The sequence below is a fragment of the Mus caroli genome, unplaced genomic scaffold (assembly GCF_978045245.1).
Source record: "Mus caroli unplaced genomic scaffold, Mus_caroli_1 scaffold_1, whole genome shotgun sequence".
NCBI classification, from domain to species: Eukaryota; Metazoa; Chordata; class Mammalia; order Rodentia; family Muridae; genus Mus; species Mus caroli.
In genome coordinates this window covers 95033404-95049892 of record NW_028227256.1, presented here as the reverse complement: position 1 = coordinate 95049892, position 16489 = coordinate 95033404, and positions in this window count along the sequence as shown.

Genomic DNA, 16489 nt, shown 5'->3' with positions numbered 1-16489 from the left:
GAGATAGCTCATCAGGGAAGAATGCTCAGAACTATCAGAGGACAAGAGGTTTCCAGTAGATCTTATCGCTGACCTCCATAGGAATCCACAAACACATTGTCATTCCAACATGTGGACACACAAGCATACAGTTGCATATTAATTCAAACTAAATTTGAATACTGCCAAGCACTCTGGTTGAGTTAGTTTGACAAGCCAAGAGGCTTGAAAGCTACCTACTCATGAGGCAAAAGAGTTTCACAGAAACTCGCTCCTGGAGTCTGGCGTTCTCTCTAACCCATACATTAATTTTCCATTCCCGTGTTAGTCTAGTGTATGGATCCACGTGCTCTCCTTTAGTATTATCCTATTATAAGTACCTTTTAAGATTGAATTCTGACATAGCTAAAGCCTTCCACCAGTGTTCCAACAGTCCTAGAAGGTCCTTGAGCAAGACCATGGGCTTGGAATTCAGTAAGAATGTTGCTTATTCACTAACGTGAATTCAGAATATCCTCTGGTATTACACTATCACTTAGAATAAAAGCCAAGTCGCTCCCATATACAGGAAGAATGGTTTAGGAAGTAGATCGGGCTGTGGTTTTAGAGTATTGCATTATTCATGAGATGGTTAGCTAGAACGGAACTCCCTAGTTAGAACCATGACTTGGGTGTGAAAGCCCTTGCCCTAGGAGTGAAAAGATATCACACCTGGCTTCTAAGACTATAGCTGACCTTAGATAGGGCTGACATTGTCTCAGTTATTTTATTGCCCAGTTCCTGCCAGTCTTTGTGTTTTCATTCCTCTGTTCTGTGTAAGAGTCATTAAGCATCCGGTTACCTCATTTGTACCTTGCGGGTATGTCACCCAACTTCCTTATTGTCTTCTGCATAAAAAGTCTGATGTTCGATTTGACAAAATACATTCAGATCCAACACAACCTCTCTTGTGTGCATCTGTCTGTCATTCATCCGATGCTTTGCCCATCTGCGACTAGAGACCTGATCCACTCAGACAAAGGGGCCCAGAGGGTCTGCAGCAGAATACTAATTCCAAATAAAAGATTATTTTAAAGGAAGGTGTCTAAATATGGGCCTGAAAGCAAGCCATAAGTAACATTTGTCCATGTTTTCTGCTTTAGACTCTTCTGTGAATTCCCACCCGGACTTTCATCAATGATGAACAATGTTCTGAAAGTATACAGTAAAATACACTTTTTCCTCTCCAAGTAGCATTTAAAAATTAAGTTAAATTAAAGTCTGTGGCATTTAAATAGAAAGAGAAAGTAAACTGTAACAAAAACTGATACAAGAACATGGAATACTACTGTGAGAGACTGGACCATATTGTTTTTAGAGAGGGAATTATTTGTAACATTGAGCTGGAAAAGCCAGTGAGTGCTCAAAGATTGATAGGCCATTGTTACAGAAGCTTAGAACATAAGAATTCTGAAAGAAATGTGGAATATGGAGGACTGTCTTGAATTTTGAAAGGGTAGTTTAGACATCTGAGAAAATCTATTAAGACCATTCATAAATATATTTGAATTAAGAACTTGTAAAAGTGATTAATTGTGCTTTATTAGAACTATAGGAGCTAGATAAGTCAGCTGTGATTAGTAAGAGGGAAAAATTATTGACATCAAATTTGGGAGAGGACATTCCTCAGGGTCAACACACAAAAATATCAGAGAAGTAGATTGTTCAATCCCTTGAGGCCACAAAATAACATCAGTTAATCCTACATGGAAGACATTGAGCGGTTCACAATTCTCGATTTGAGGTCTGCACTCAGAGTGATATTTTTAATGCCAGGGACTTTCCCTTACAAAGTAAGAAAATGTTGAATGCATGTTTTGATTTACAAGAACTCATATTTAAGCAACTTTGGACTTTTTAAAGTATTTTAAAGTATTAAAAATTTTAAAGACTGTGGTACTATTAAAAATGGTCTATATTTTATATTCTAATATTAACATAAGGTCACAGGGACAAGGACAAGTTATAGATTGATAGGGATGTATGTGTTTGTCAAGGTGCCAAGTATAGACTTGTAATGGCCAAGCTTCACTGTCAACTTGATGTATCAGGAACTGCAGAACTTCAATTAAGAAACTGTCTCCAGTAGTACTATGTCCACTTTTCTGAGGAACTGACAAACTGATTTTCAGAGTGGTTATCCAAGCTTGCAATCCCACCAGCAGTGGAGGAGTATGCCTCTTTCTCCAAATCCTTCTGCTGTCCAGTGAGTTTTTGATCTTGGCCATTCTGACTGGTATGAGGTGGAATCTCAGGACTGTTTTGATTTGCATTTCCCTGATGACTACGGATGTTGAACGTTCCTTTAGGTGCTTCTCAAACATTTGGTATTTGCTCAGCTCTGTACCCCATTTCTAATAGGGTTGTTTGGTTCTCTAGAGTCTAACGTATTGAGTTATTTGTATATTTTGGATATTAGCCCTCTATTGGATGAAGGATTGGTAAATATTGTTCCCAACTGTATCACTCCTGGGGATATACCCAGAAGATGTTTCAACATGTAGTAAGGACACATACTTCACTATGTTCATAGTACCCTTATTTATAAAGAAGCTGGAAAGAACCCAGATGTCCCTCAACAGAGGAGTGGATACAGAAAATATGGTACATTTACATAGCAAAATACTACTCAGCTATTAAAAACAAAGAATTCATGAAATGCTTAGGCAAATGGATGGAACTAGAAAATATCATCCTGAGGGAGGTAACCCAACCACAAAAGAAGACACATGGTATACACTCGCTGATAAGTGGAGATTAGCCCAGAAGCTCAGGATACCCAAGGTACAACTCACATACCAATGAAGCTCAAGAAGTAGAAAAAAACAAAATATGGATACTTATGTCCTTCTTCAAAGGGGGAACAAAATATCCATGGGAGAAGATTCAGAGACAAAGGGTGGAACAGAGACTGAAGGAATGACTGTCCAGAAACTTCCCCACCTGGAGATACATCCCATAGTCACCAAACCCAGACACTATTGTGGATGCCAATAAGTACTTGCTGACAGGATCCTGAAATAACTGTCTCCTGAGAGGCTCTTCCAGTGCCTGACAAATGTAGAGGTGGACAGTCTCAGCCAACAATTGAACTGATCTCAAGGTCCCCAATGGAGGAGCAAGAGAAAGGACCCAAGGAGCTGAAGGACCTTCCATCACCTTAAGAGGAACAAGATGAACCAACCAGTACCCCTAGAGCTCCCTGGGACTAAACTACCAACCAAAGAGTACACATGGACTTGGGGGAGGGGGGAGAATGGGCCTTCCCCCTTTTAAGCACAGTCTCTTAGTAAACTCGCGGGCCTTGATCAGAGAAAACTGTCTTGGCCTCATAATTTTCTCTTGAAGTCTAGTCTCTTTCAGCCCCAGCCTGCCTTCCTGAAATACCCGGTTCATGTAGGCCACAGGCCGGCCTCCTCCTACACACATACAAACACACAAACACACACACACACACAGAGAGAGAGAGAGAGAGAGAGAGAGAGAGAGAGAGAGAGAGAGAGAGAGAGAGAGAGAGAGCACCAACATTGATTAAATAGGAATTAACAACCATTCTTCATTAATATCTGTCAACATCAATGGACACAATTCCCACAGAAGATACAGGCTAACAGAGTAAATGTGAAAACAGCATCCATCCTTCTGTTCCATACAAGAAATATACATCAGTAAAAATGATGTATGTTTGATCTCACTTAGAAAGGGTAACAAAATAGTCAGAAGAGGCAAAGGGAAGGAACTCAGTGAGACGGGGAACAAGGAGAATAATTGGAGGGCGGGAACAGGTGTGCCCTTCCCCCAGCCTTGAGTAGGCTAAGTCAGACCTTATTTTGCCACCTAGGGTGAAGTCTATTGTCCTGCCATATCTGCAGCTTCCTTCAAGAAGCCACTGCCTGCTGAGTAGCTGAGCTTGACTACTCAGTGGCTGCTGGACGATACAGATGGCAACCAAACAAGAGGCCTGAATATGGAGAGACTGACTGAGGGACACTGTCTTGGTGGAGCTCCACAGAAAACTGAAGAGACACGAGCTGAGGGGGTACTGGTTGGTTCATATTGCTCTTCCTCCTATAGGGTTACAGACCCCTTCAGCTCCTTGGGTACTTTCTCTAACTCCTCCATTGGGGGCTATGTGTTCCTTCCAATAGATGGTTGTGAGCATCCACTTCTGTTTTTGCCAGGCACTGGCATAGCCTCACAAGAGACAGCTATGTCAGGGTCCTGTCAGCAAAATCTTGCTGGCATATGCAATAGTATCTGCATTTGGTGGTTGATTATGGTATGGATCCCCAGGTGGGGCAGTCTCTGGACGGTCCTTCCTTCCATCTCTGCCCCAAACTTTGTCTCTGTAACTCCTTCCACGGGTATTTTGTTCCCCTATTCTAAGGAAGGAGGAAGTATCCACACTTTGACAGTCCTTCTTCTTGAGTTTCATGTGTTTTGCAAATTGTATCTTGAGCTCATATCTCAAGCTTCATATGTAGCAGAAGATGACCTAGTCAACCATCATTGGGAGGAGAAGCCCTTGGTCTTACAAAGATTATATGCCCCAGTACAGGGGAATGCCAGGGCCAGGAAGCAAGAGTGGGTGGGTTGGAGAGTAGGGCACAGGAAGGGTATAGGGGCCTTGCAGGATAGCATTTGAAATGTAAATGAAGAAAATATCTAATAAAAATTTGTTTAAAAAAAAAAAAGAAAAGAAAACTGAAGAAGATGGTATCCTGCATGGTGAGCAACATACAGAATTGATGCTAGTGTGGGTTTTAAATTTCATTCTTTTGAAACTGTTGTTGTAGGTACAAAAGGATACAAGCTAAATTGACCTAACACTGATCCCACTGAGGGGTTGACAGTGGAAAATGGGACTGGAAAATTCCATATAGGTAATTGTCTACAGTCAAGAACTGAATCAGGCGCGAGGAGTAGGACTTAAAATAAAATAAAATAAAATAAAATAAAATAAAATAAAATAAAATAAAATAAAAAAGAGTTAAAAAAAACCAACAACAACAAAAAAGGGAAGATCCTAGATATACAAATGACATGAGAGAAAAAGATCAAGAGAGAAGGAAATCGCTTTTGGAGCTCTCCTTGGGACACAAGGAAATCGGGAGACATCCTGCTTCCTCTCTGGCCCCTACAAGAGACATTCTTAGTTCTGGTTACATCAAGTTCCCTTCCCTCTCTGCATTGTATATCCTTGGTGCACCAATCTTTCCATGTGTCAATTTCTGTCTCTTTGTCTTCATTATCTGAATGACTGTTCTATGTTTCATGTTGAAAAGAAAAAAAAATGGTTAAAACTTTATCTGCTGACTATCCATCTCTTGATTCAGTCTCAGTTTGCACAGTGGAGGCTGATTTAAGTTAACCTGCACCCTTAGCAAGTAGTCAAGCACAGCAGAAGCTCTGCTGAAAAGATTCTCTTAAAAGGGGTCAGCAGCTTCTTTAGTTCTAAGACAAATAAGCTGATAGTTGTTTTTTCCTAGAAAAATCTCTGTAAATGTGAGTATTGGGTTCAGTAAATAACAAAGTGCTTTTTCTATTGAAATTATACCTAGAAAAAGTAAAAATTCTTTGATTGGTCTAAATTTATAAGATTCATGTAGCTGCTTCATTTGGTTTCTGACTGGTCTTAAGAGAATAAATATGCTCTGCATATCTTGGTCATAGAATATTGGCTTATAAGTTATTGGGTATGATTAAAAAGGTATAACATTGGTAACAAGGGAGAGAGCTTAAAAATGGTAACTCAGGGTTGGAGAAATTTTAAACAACAACATGTGGCATGAACCAGCCCAGGAAACCAAGCCTCTAAGATACTTCTAAATTGGGATACTATTTTATGTAATTCTTATCCTAGAAACTAGACTTATAAGGGATAAGATTTAAAATAATGTCTCCTTAGTGAAACATTAAAAATTATACTCTCATGCATTCATATATAAGAATTGGCAGCCAAACTTTGTAATGTGAAAGTGATGCTTTTAATATTAATTTTAAAGAGGATGGATTGTTTAAAATTGGATTTTGCTTTCCAAAAGTTATGATTATACTTTAATACTGCAAAAGAAACTTAAAAATTATGGGTAAAATTGCCAGTGTTCCATTGGATTCTTAACTCACACATATTTTATAATTAGGATGATTGGAAGAGTAATAGAAGTTAAAAATAACTGTGACTACTATCGGCCTGCTTCCCCTTTTACAAAAGCTTTATTGGATACAGTGGTAGAAGCAAAATTTATCCCCCCAAGATTGGAAAGGAGATCTCAGTAAGAATGTATTTGGTATCAAACAGGATACTGATGAACTGTTTCAATGAGTTTGTGGATAGGCTCAGATTAAGAAATATTAACTTTTGAGTTAATGCAAAGTGAAGAGTGGCCTCGGCGAGGTTTGTGTGGACCCTGTCTATGGAAAGTTTTCAGGCCTAGCCTCTCCTTGCCTCTCCTCTTCTCAGGGGAATTACTTTTAAGACAAAACAGCATTATTACAGATCTATCAAGGTGTTGTTCAAAATAAGTTCAAACTTCAGATTTATGAAAGTGCAATGAGGCTGTGTAACTTGTAGAGGCATTACAATCTGGCATGCTTACTCCATATAGAATTATTGTGGATTTGGAAGTCTGTGTTTTTCCTTTGTATCCTAATATTTGTAAAGGGTTTGCTTCTAGTGATATTGTAATCATTTGGAAAGTTTTGCCTATAGAAATGGCTAATAGCCTTACAATATATAATTTTTTTTGTCTCGGCTTTAATAAAAGAGGCTAGGACTTTGAATCTTTCAGTGTATATTGTTTATTATATGGAGAGTATTTTATTAGCTAATCCTTCTGAAGGGAAATTTACTAAAAACCTTTGCTTTTATGTAACAAGCTTTAGATTCAGAGACAATATCTTTTTCAATATTTGGGGCCTCAGTTATATCCTAGAAAAATTTGGTGCAGAAAATTCGAGAAAGAAAAGATGATTCGCTTATTTCATATTATTTTCAAAAGCTTCTAGGAAATGTTAGTTGGCTAAGACCTCACCTTAAGCTCCCCACAGGAGGACTTAAACCTTTGTTTGATAACCTCAAGGGGGATACAAATTAACTGATGAGGGATGAATCATTTTGCAGATAGTAGAAAAAGCTATTATAATCAATTGCTGGCTGTTTATGTTATGTGCCCACAGCAATTCTTTGGCAAAGGGAATATTAATGTGGATTCATCTTTCCTCATCTCCAAGTAAAGTTTTAACATCCTATTATGAAGTTGTTGTGGTGTTAATAAAGAACTGTAGGATCAAATCATCAAAGTATTTTGGGAAGAATGTCTTAAAAACTTGATGAGACATCTGTTCCTTGTTTCAAACAGCAATTAAATTGGTTATTGCAGAATACTAATATTTGGTTTATTACATAGCAAACTTTTTAGGCAAAATTGATAATCATTATCCAAAAATAAGTTTTTAAAATTTGCTTGCATGCATGCTTTTCTATTTCCTGTAAATTTTTGCATGCATCCTATAAAGAATATATCTACTGCATTTATAAACAGCCCGTCTATGTGAGAGAAATATGTGATTGGATACATGTTTATTCTCGTGAGTTTTCCTCTACTTCAACAAAAATCATTTAACTACGTGCTGTAGTCACTGCTTTTAAAGTGTTAAAACCAAACTTTTAATTTGTATAAAAATTAAAAGCCTATATATATATATATATATATATATATATAACTCAGGGCTTACAATTGCTTTAAATTATTCTGTTTTTAGATACTTCTAGCTATCAAATTTTGCAATTGTTTATGCATATACAACTCAAGTTAAGAAAAAGTACTGTTCCTTTAAAGGACTGTCTTTGGATATTTAAGAAATCATCCATCCTGGACTGCCTGGGAAAAACCCCTTAAGGCAATGCCAGAGTAGATTTGTATCCCAGGCAGATTATAGACCTTACACAAGAACAATTAGCCATATAATCTCATTCTTCACATCATCAAAATAGTAACGGCTTGAGATAATAATTTGGAATTTTTAGAAAATATGTCTGTCAAATTGTAAAGACTTGTCCTCAGTTTCTACCTGTACCACATAATGGTACATAATTAACAAAGACTTATACTTAATCAATTATTATAAATGGATACTCATATTTCTGATTTTAGAAATATAAAATATGTACATGTGACTACTGACACCTTTTCAGGCCCTCTAGTTGCAACTGCTTTAGCAGGAGAAGCAACTAAAAATGTAATTAGTCATTTTCTGCATTATTTCTCTATGCTTGGTGTTCCAAATGAGATTAAAACAGATAATGGAACTATTATAGACAAGCATTTGAGATGTTTTGTCAACAATTTAATGTTACCCATATTACTGGGAATTCTTATCGTTCTCAAGGACAAGATATTGTGGAACTTTAAAACAATATAGTCTAAAAAAAACAAGCCGGGCGTGGTGGCGCACGCCTTTAATCCCAGCACTCGGGAGGCAGAGGCAGGCGGATTTCTGAGTTCGAGGCCAGCCTGGTCTACAAAGTGAGTTCCAGGACAGCCAGGGCTATACAGAAAAACCCTGTCTCGAAAAACCAAAAAAAAAAAAAAAAACAAAAAAAAAAAAAACAAAAAAAAAAAACAAAAAAAAAAAAACAAAAAGAGGGGAATTATATATCCATGTACAAATTACTTAAATCATGCCCTATATTTTTAAATTTTTAAAATTTGAATGCCAAGGAACTCTTTGCTGAACAGCCATGGCATCCTACAACTACGCATTCTTATGTTTAGGTGAAATGGATGGATACACTTACTGGCATATGGCATGATCCTGATCAGGTATTTAATATGGGGAAGAGGACATGTTTGTGTTTTTCTGCAGAATGTTGCAGGAGTAAGCTAGGTGCCAGAGTGACTGGTGTGACATGTTGATTATGAAACAAAGGAGCTTGCTGAGTGCCCTGACAATGGTGTAAGGAATCCTGTACTTGACATATGTTCTTGACCCACCTTTGCTTGCCTATGTCCCAGATTGGACAAGCTGCCTTGCTTAAAGCTTTTAGACCTTATGGGGCAGAGAACATGGAGACTGTGGAACCTGACTTAGAACTTAGAATGTAGTTTCTACTCTTACCAGGGAAGTAACAGTTTTCTGTTAATTCTCAAAGCCACCTCCCCACACCAGAATGCCAGGCCTTGTGCCTGATTGTTGCTAATTTACAACTTAATTGAATGCTTGGGAAATACCTTGAAGATTACCTTAATACTGTTTGCTCTTAACTTCTGACATTGTGTTTTAAGCAGATTGGTTGCTTTCACATAGGATTGTCTTTGGCAAGCTCAGTCATTTACCATGGCAGTTATTCATCACTATGAAGAAATGCATTGAGTGCATATTGTGGTTTTGGTCTGAATGGGGAAATGGTATGCTATGAGGGCTGGCAGTTAAAGATGGGCCACGGATGTTCTATGACTCTTATCAACCTAAGACAGAGGCCATGATTGTTCATAATAAACACTAAAAGGTAAATACACACAAGCAAGTTGTTCATGTACTCTGGGATGGGTGAGAGAGTATAGACACAGACCCAAGCCAGGCACAGCCACCAGCCACCATAATTCCCAGGCAGAACCATGGAGCATAAGTAAACCTTATGCCCCAGTACAGCTAATTTTTAATAAATAAAAAGGGAGAAACTGTATCCTTACCTAATCCTTGAGCAAGCTAAGTCAGACCTTGTTTTGCCATAGTCAGCTAGCTCACCTAGGGTGGAGTCTTCCTACCTAGATGAAGTCTAATGTACTGCCACATCTGCGGCTTCCTGCAAGAAACCACTACCTGCTGGGCTGCCGAGCTTGTCTTGCTGATGAGGTTCTTGCAAAGTGGGGGATGAGTTTTCCCCTTTTAAATTCAAACTTAAGAATTAAACATTGGGCCTTGATCAGATAACTTTGTCTTGGTCTTATTCTTCTCTCATCTGTCATTCCCATCCATCCCTAGCTTTCCTTTCAGGAACCCAGTTTTCTGTGGCTGCAGGTAGCTACAAACAGGTGTGTGGAAAAACAGAAGAAATGCTGAGAAGGCCAAGAAAATGAAGTGAAATCTGTAGCTGCTGGGGTAGGATATGGATAAGGGTAATCTCTAGGATGTCCCAGAGTCCTGGGATGGGGAGGCTCTGAGGAGGTGTGACGTTAGTTGATATGCCTAACATTGGGGACATGGAACATCAAGAGGCCATCTGTAACCAGGAAGGATCCCCAGTGAAGCAACAAATACACTAATACACTCACAAATGTTTTGACCGAAAAATGTGTCCTTTCTAAAAGAAATGCAGGAACAAACAAGGAGCTGGGACTGAAGGGATGGCCAAGCAATAACTGGCCCAACTTGAGACCCATCCTATGGTCAAGCACCAATCTCTGACACTATTAATGATGCTGTGTTATGTTTGCAGATAAGCACTTAGCATAAATCTTTTTGAGAGATTCTTTCTAGCAGCTGGCTGAAACAGATGCCAAATATTGAATGGAGAGCAAGTATTCTTATTGAAATAATTTGGGGTAGGATTGAAGGCCCTGAAGGGGATGGGAACTACACAAGAGGCCAACAGAATCAAATACCTTGGACTCCTGAGAGCTCTCAGATACTGAGGTACCAAACAGAGAGCATATATGGGCTGGACTGATGCCCACAGCATATATGTAGCAAACACACAGTTCAGTCTCCATGTGGGTCCCCAACAACTTTAGCTCTTTCTAAAGGTGTAGCCCGACTATTTTATCTGTTCCCTATAGGGATGCCTTGTCTGGACTCATAGGGAGAGAATGGGCCTAGTACTTCAGTGACTTGATTTGCTAGGGTAGGTGGATACCCAAGTGGAGTTCTCCTTTATCAAAGACAGGGGTTTGAGCGCCATGTGAAGGGGTCGAATTGATTGAATGAATGAATGAATGAATGAATGAATGAATGAATGAATGAATAATATGCATTATCACAGTGAGCATGTCTTTAGAGGACAACTTTGAAGGTCAGTTCTCAGCACACATCTCATTTGATAAAAGTTCTTTTTATTTGTTGATGTATATAGCAAGAAGTGGCCTGCTCACTTCCTGAAATTCTCTTCTCAGCCTCCATATCCTGGGTGCAATGTGAGTGGATTACTGACACTTGCTCTACATGAGTTCTAAAAATCCAAAGGTATGTGGTTAGGTTTTATAAAACAGCACTCTACACATTGAACTTTCACTCCAACTCTTAATTTTTTCATAGAATATGAGGATGGACAATTGCAGTGTCCAATGCCTGTCCATCTATGCTATTTAATAAACCCTCAAAAAAAGCTAGGGCAAAAGAAAAAATGTCAATAGGGATTTGCAGCATAGCAATGATGCAGGACTGACTCATGATGTGTATCTTGGGCACACTGATGAATCTGAATGTCTGAGACAATGCAAAGATGTCACCTCACTACACTTGGTCGAAGATGAAACCAGCAATTGTGCTAGTAAGCGACTCTTCCACAAAAATGTTGTCAACTCATGGTCAAATGCACTCAGCAATTTTGGAAAGAAGCATCCTGCTTAGGGCAAATTGCATAAGGGGCTTAAAATACCTGCTTCTGCTTTTCTAAAATACAAATCTGAATTTGTAACATAATGTATTTGAAATGGGTATGCACCTTGCATCTCAAAAGGATTATTCTCTCTGTTTGAACGTCTCTGTCTCTATCAGTTTATGTCTCTCATTCTCTCACTCTGAAGTTAGAAGTAGGGGAGTAATACAGCATACAGCATGCATAGGGAGAACAGAGGACATTGGTTCTCTCCTCTCACATATGAAGACATTTTTTAATTAATTTAATATTTTCCCCATTTGCCTTCATCCTTAATATGTTTTTTCCCTATCAAAGGTATTTGGGGAAAGGATGAGTATCCTTATTTTTACTGAAAGGCAAAGTGAGCCATTCCTTGTTTCTTTTTGTGGTATTTTAGAATTCAGGATATCTCAAGATCAAACAGTTTCCTTGTCTCTCAGAGTAGATGAGCAGAAACAGAATGCTGTTGGAGTAAGCAATAACTCATATATAAACTGCTAGCCATCCAAGCATGAGGACTGCGATTCATTCTCTAGAAACTACATTAAGAAGTTAGTTCTGGTGGTACATGCCTGTAAGCCTACCAGTGGAAAGCAGAGAAGAGATTTCTGGAGCTTGCTGGCCATCTGGTTTGGTCTAGATAGAGCACCAGGAAAATTACCAATCTTTCTTAAAAGACAAGGTAGATGGTGCCTGAGGCACTAGAGTTTACTTGGACTAGGCACTTGGATGCCACACAGGCACACATACAGAGAAACAGAGCTTTAAAATGAAGTCTCATGTGGTGATAATCTTTCACTTAGTGGTTATACAGACCCACACATTTGTTCCAATACTCCCCATTTCCCTGACATTCTTGTCTCAGTTTGTTCTGTGAAGCACCTATTAATGCTTCAAATGATCACAGACTCCCTTCCCCATCTCTTTTTCTCTCTCAAGACTTTTCTCATGCAGAAATGATCTCTACTCCTAAGTGCAATGAAAACTTCCTGTCCTCTTTGTCCAGTGCTCCAGTTTCCTTCCTGTTTGCTTCTTAAAATACCTTGAACAAAATAACTTAGTATCAAGGAGAGAATTAATTTCAGATGAGTCCATCATTTAGGAAAGCTGGAGCAGGAACTTGAAGAAGAAACAATGAAGGAACAGTGCTTGCTGGCTCACTCATCTCATGTTTAGCTAGATTTCTTACACAACCTAGAACCACCTGACCAGGAGACAGTGCCACTTACAGTAGTCTAGGCTCCCTTATAATGTTAACAGTCAAGACATGCCCATTTGCCAGTTTTATCTAGGCAATCCCTCAGTGGAGACTTTTTTCTCAGGAGACTGGAAGTTGTCTCAAGTTGATAGTTAGTAGGTAAAAGTGCTTGCTGCACAAGCATGAGGATCCAAGTTTAAATCCCAAATACCCATGCAAAAAAAAAAAAAACAGGTGTGGTTAAATACTAACATGTAACTTTAGCTCCACTAGAAAGGAGCAGTAACTCTGGGACTAAAAACTTAGCTCCAGTTTAAAGAGGTTTCCTGAAGCTGAGTTCTAGGCACTATGAGCGTCCCTGTCCTGAGAGACTAGGAAGGATAGAACAGAACAACTGATGTTGTTTTGGCCTCCACATACATACGTGCAGATACCCAATCCAAGTGCACCTTTATCACAGAGTCTGAGGGAAGAGGTACGGAGAGTAATACACTAACAGTAAGAAGTATTTCCATGTACTGTCCTCTTTAAACTTTATCCATGAATACAGGGCAGACACTCCATTTAGTATTAACTACTTTGGAGAAGAAACACTGGCTTAGAAAGTTTAAGTAAATTGTTCTAAATCACACAACTTATAAGTAACAGAAGATTGAAAATGACTTCCTGTTGAGGTGGAGGACCAGTACAGATATAAATAAATAAATAAATAAATAAATAAATAAATAAATAAATAAATAAATAATAAGTTCTTGTTAGGGATTGGTTCTAATGCTAACTCAATTCAACTTGTCTCCCAAAAGGCCATGGTCCCCGAAGCTGAGGGTCTTCACCACCAGCTGGATTTGACTGGCAATAAAGAATTGCTGGGCAACCAATGGCTGGGCAAAAGGAGATGGAGTGAGACATTTAGATTTGCACAGACTAGAAACTGGAAAAAGGAAGACAGAGGATAGTCATGATTCAGAGAGAGAGATAGATAAGACTTAAGAGCTGCAGAAGGAAAATCATCTGAGATATTGGTGAGAAGTGTAAGTCTTTTGAGAGACTTTGTCTCTTATACATGACAGGTAAGCTACACTCATAATACATCAACAAAATGGTTGTCTAAATAAGACATAAACAATGACAATGTCAAAAGAAGGTTAATGAAGAAGAGGAAATCTCATGGAGTCCTACCCCTAGATGAAAACTCTACAGCCACTAATGACTACTAAGAGAGAGGGGGAGAATTATTCCTTCTCAAAGTTAAAAACTAATTGGTTTTCTGACACAAAGATGTTAACCTTAAAAATATGTGCCTATAAGCAAAAAAAAAAAAAAAAAAAAAAAGGTACTCAACAGTTTATATTTCTCTCTCTCTCTCTCTCTCTCTCTCTCTCTCTCTCTCTCTCTCTCTCTCTCTCTGTGTGTGTGTGTGTGTGTGTGTGTGTGTAACAATAATAAATAAAGAAAAAGGAGCCATCAATTTGGGAGGGAGTGGGCAGAAGATTGGAGGTACTAGAGTTAGCAGACATGGGAGAAATTGGAGGAAAGGGAAGAGATGAGATGGTATAATTGTATTTAATTATTTTTTATTAATAATAAATTTTTAATAAATAAAAATCAAGAGGGGACTAGTAGTCACCATCCATGAAAATAATCTTCCTAGCAGGATCCCTTCTATTCATCAGCATTTTTGCCAGACCAGCCATGTTTTATCTATTCATATGGAGCTCTTGCCAACAGGCCATTACATGTTTGATTATTTGTTTGAGGTAGCCTCACACCCCACAATGCAGTGTCAATGTCTTTTCTTTGTGCAATGTCTATAAGCTATTCTTTTCAAAAATCTTGAATAAGTCTACCTTTTTTTCTGCCTTTCTTATTTCTAAATATTCTTAAAAATACAAAACTAGTAAAATATTAAAATCTTTACTTTGCAGTTCTCACATTAACTGCATATTATAATCATCAGAGGACATATTGTACACAATTTGCTACATGCCATTTACTAGAGCAAAGGTTACTCTGTACACTCTTTTACTTCATCTTTACAAAGTCCATATAGACTGTTTTTTCTCATTTTCATATACATTAAATTACATCTAAGAACAAATAAAGTATCTGAGGTCACAGATATTAGAGGGTGCTACTTTATGTTCCACAAATGAAAATTCTATAAAAGAGCAGCAAAGGACATAGAATCATACTTTGTGCCCTTCCTTTTTATTTATGCTTTTCTGTTGTCATTAGCTTTGTGTTTTATTTGAAAACAACTCATAGAAAAGCATTCTCTCATAGTATTTTTTTCCAGAAAGGGGCTGTATAAACAATTTTGTGATGTGTGGAAACTGTGGAAAACTTGTCAGAATGAAATTATTAATCTGATACTTGGGTATTTATTCCTGTCATAAGACTCTACATAATGGTTTTGAAAAATTGCCATGGCTGGTGATTCATATCCAAGGATTTATAAAGTACACTTTTTAAAAATATAATGCAGGTGTCATGAGGTTACTGGCACATTGCAGTCTTATCCAATAATTCTCTATAATCCTGAAAATAAAATCCTGGATTACTTTTATGGGAAATTTATTCCTGTTTATAGGCCTTACTCCAAAGCCATAAGTCATATTTGAAAGGGGGCACTAAATAGGTGATTCTGTAAACCATCTTTGAGAAAATGAGAAAATGGTCAGAAAAGGTGGTATACACCCAAAATCTCAGCACTTGAGAGGCAGAGGTGAAAAAGTAAACGTTCAAGGTCACTCTCAGCTACAAAGCAAGTTCAAGATATCCTAGGCTAGATGACACCTTGTTCCATAAAGAAAAATATAAGCATTGGTAATACTAATACTAGAAGTAATACTGAACGGTGTCTCACACAGATGCAAAATGCCTCTGAAAGACTTCCATGTTTTCATAAACAGTAGCTACATTGTTTCACGTTCCCACCAGCAATATGTAAGGGTTTTCTTTGGCCCATATTCTTACCAGATTTGGTTGCGATTTGCTTTCTTAATGATAGCTACTCATACTAAGGTGAGTTGGATTCTCAATTTTGTTTTAAAATTCGTCTTCTCTGATACCTAGCTATGTTGAACATTTTTCCTATTGGTTGGTCATCTACATGTCTCTTATTTTTAAGATTTATTTTTTTAATATTTTTATTACGTATTTTCCTCAATTACATTTCCAATGCTATCCCAAAAGTCCCCCATACCCTCCCCCCGCTCCCCTACCCACCCATTCCCAGAAGATTTATTTTCTGATTTTTTATTTGCATGTGTGTATGCATATACATTTGAACACTTCAATGCTGGTGCCCACAGAGGACAGAAGAGGGTTTTGTATCCCATGATGTTTCTGGATCACTGATATGGGTGCTGGGAATGTTCTGTACCCTCTAGAAGATCAGCAAGTACTCTCAAGTATAAAGGTATGTCTAGAGCTGTTGTGATTCATTTTTAAAGAGGAGTCATTTCATTAGTCCATTTAGCAATTGTTCCTGAAAAAATTGTCCAAAATATTCAAGACAACATGTCACCAAAATTCTTGCAGATCCATGTTATTTGTAGCATTATTCACAAAAGGTAAATTTTGGAACCAACCTAGGTTTCTAACATCAGAGGAGTGAATAAATTAGACATGGTATATATGTAGAATGGAATTATTTTCCGCCATTAGTAAAACAAAGTTATGTTAATTGC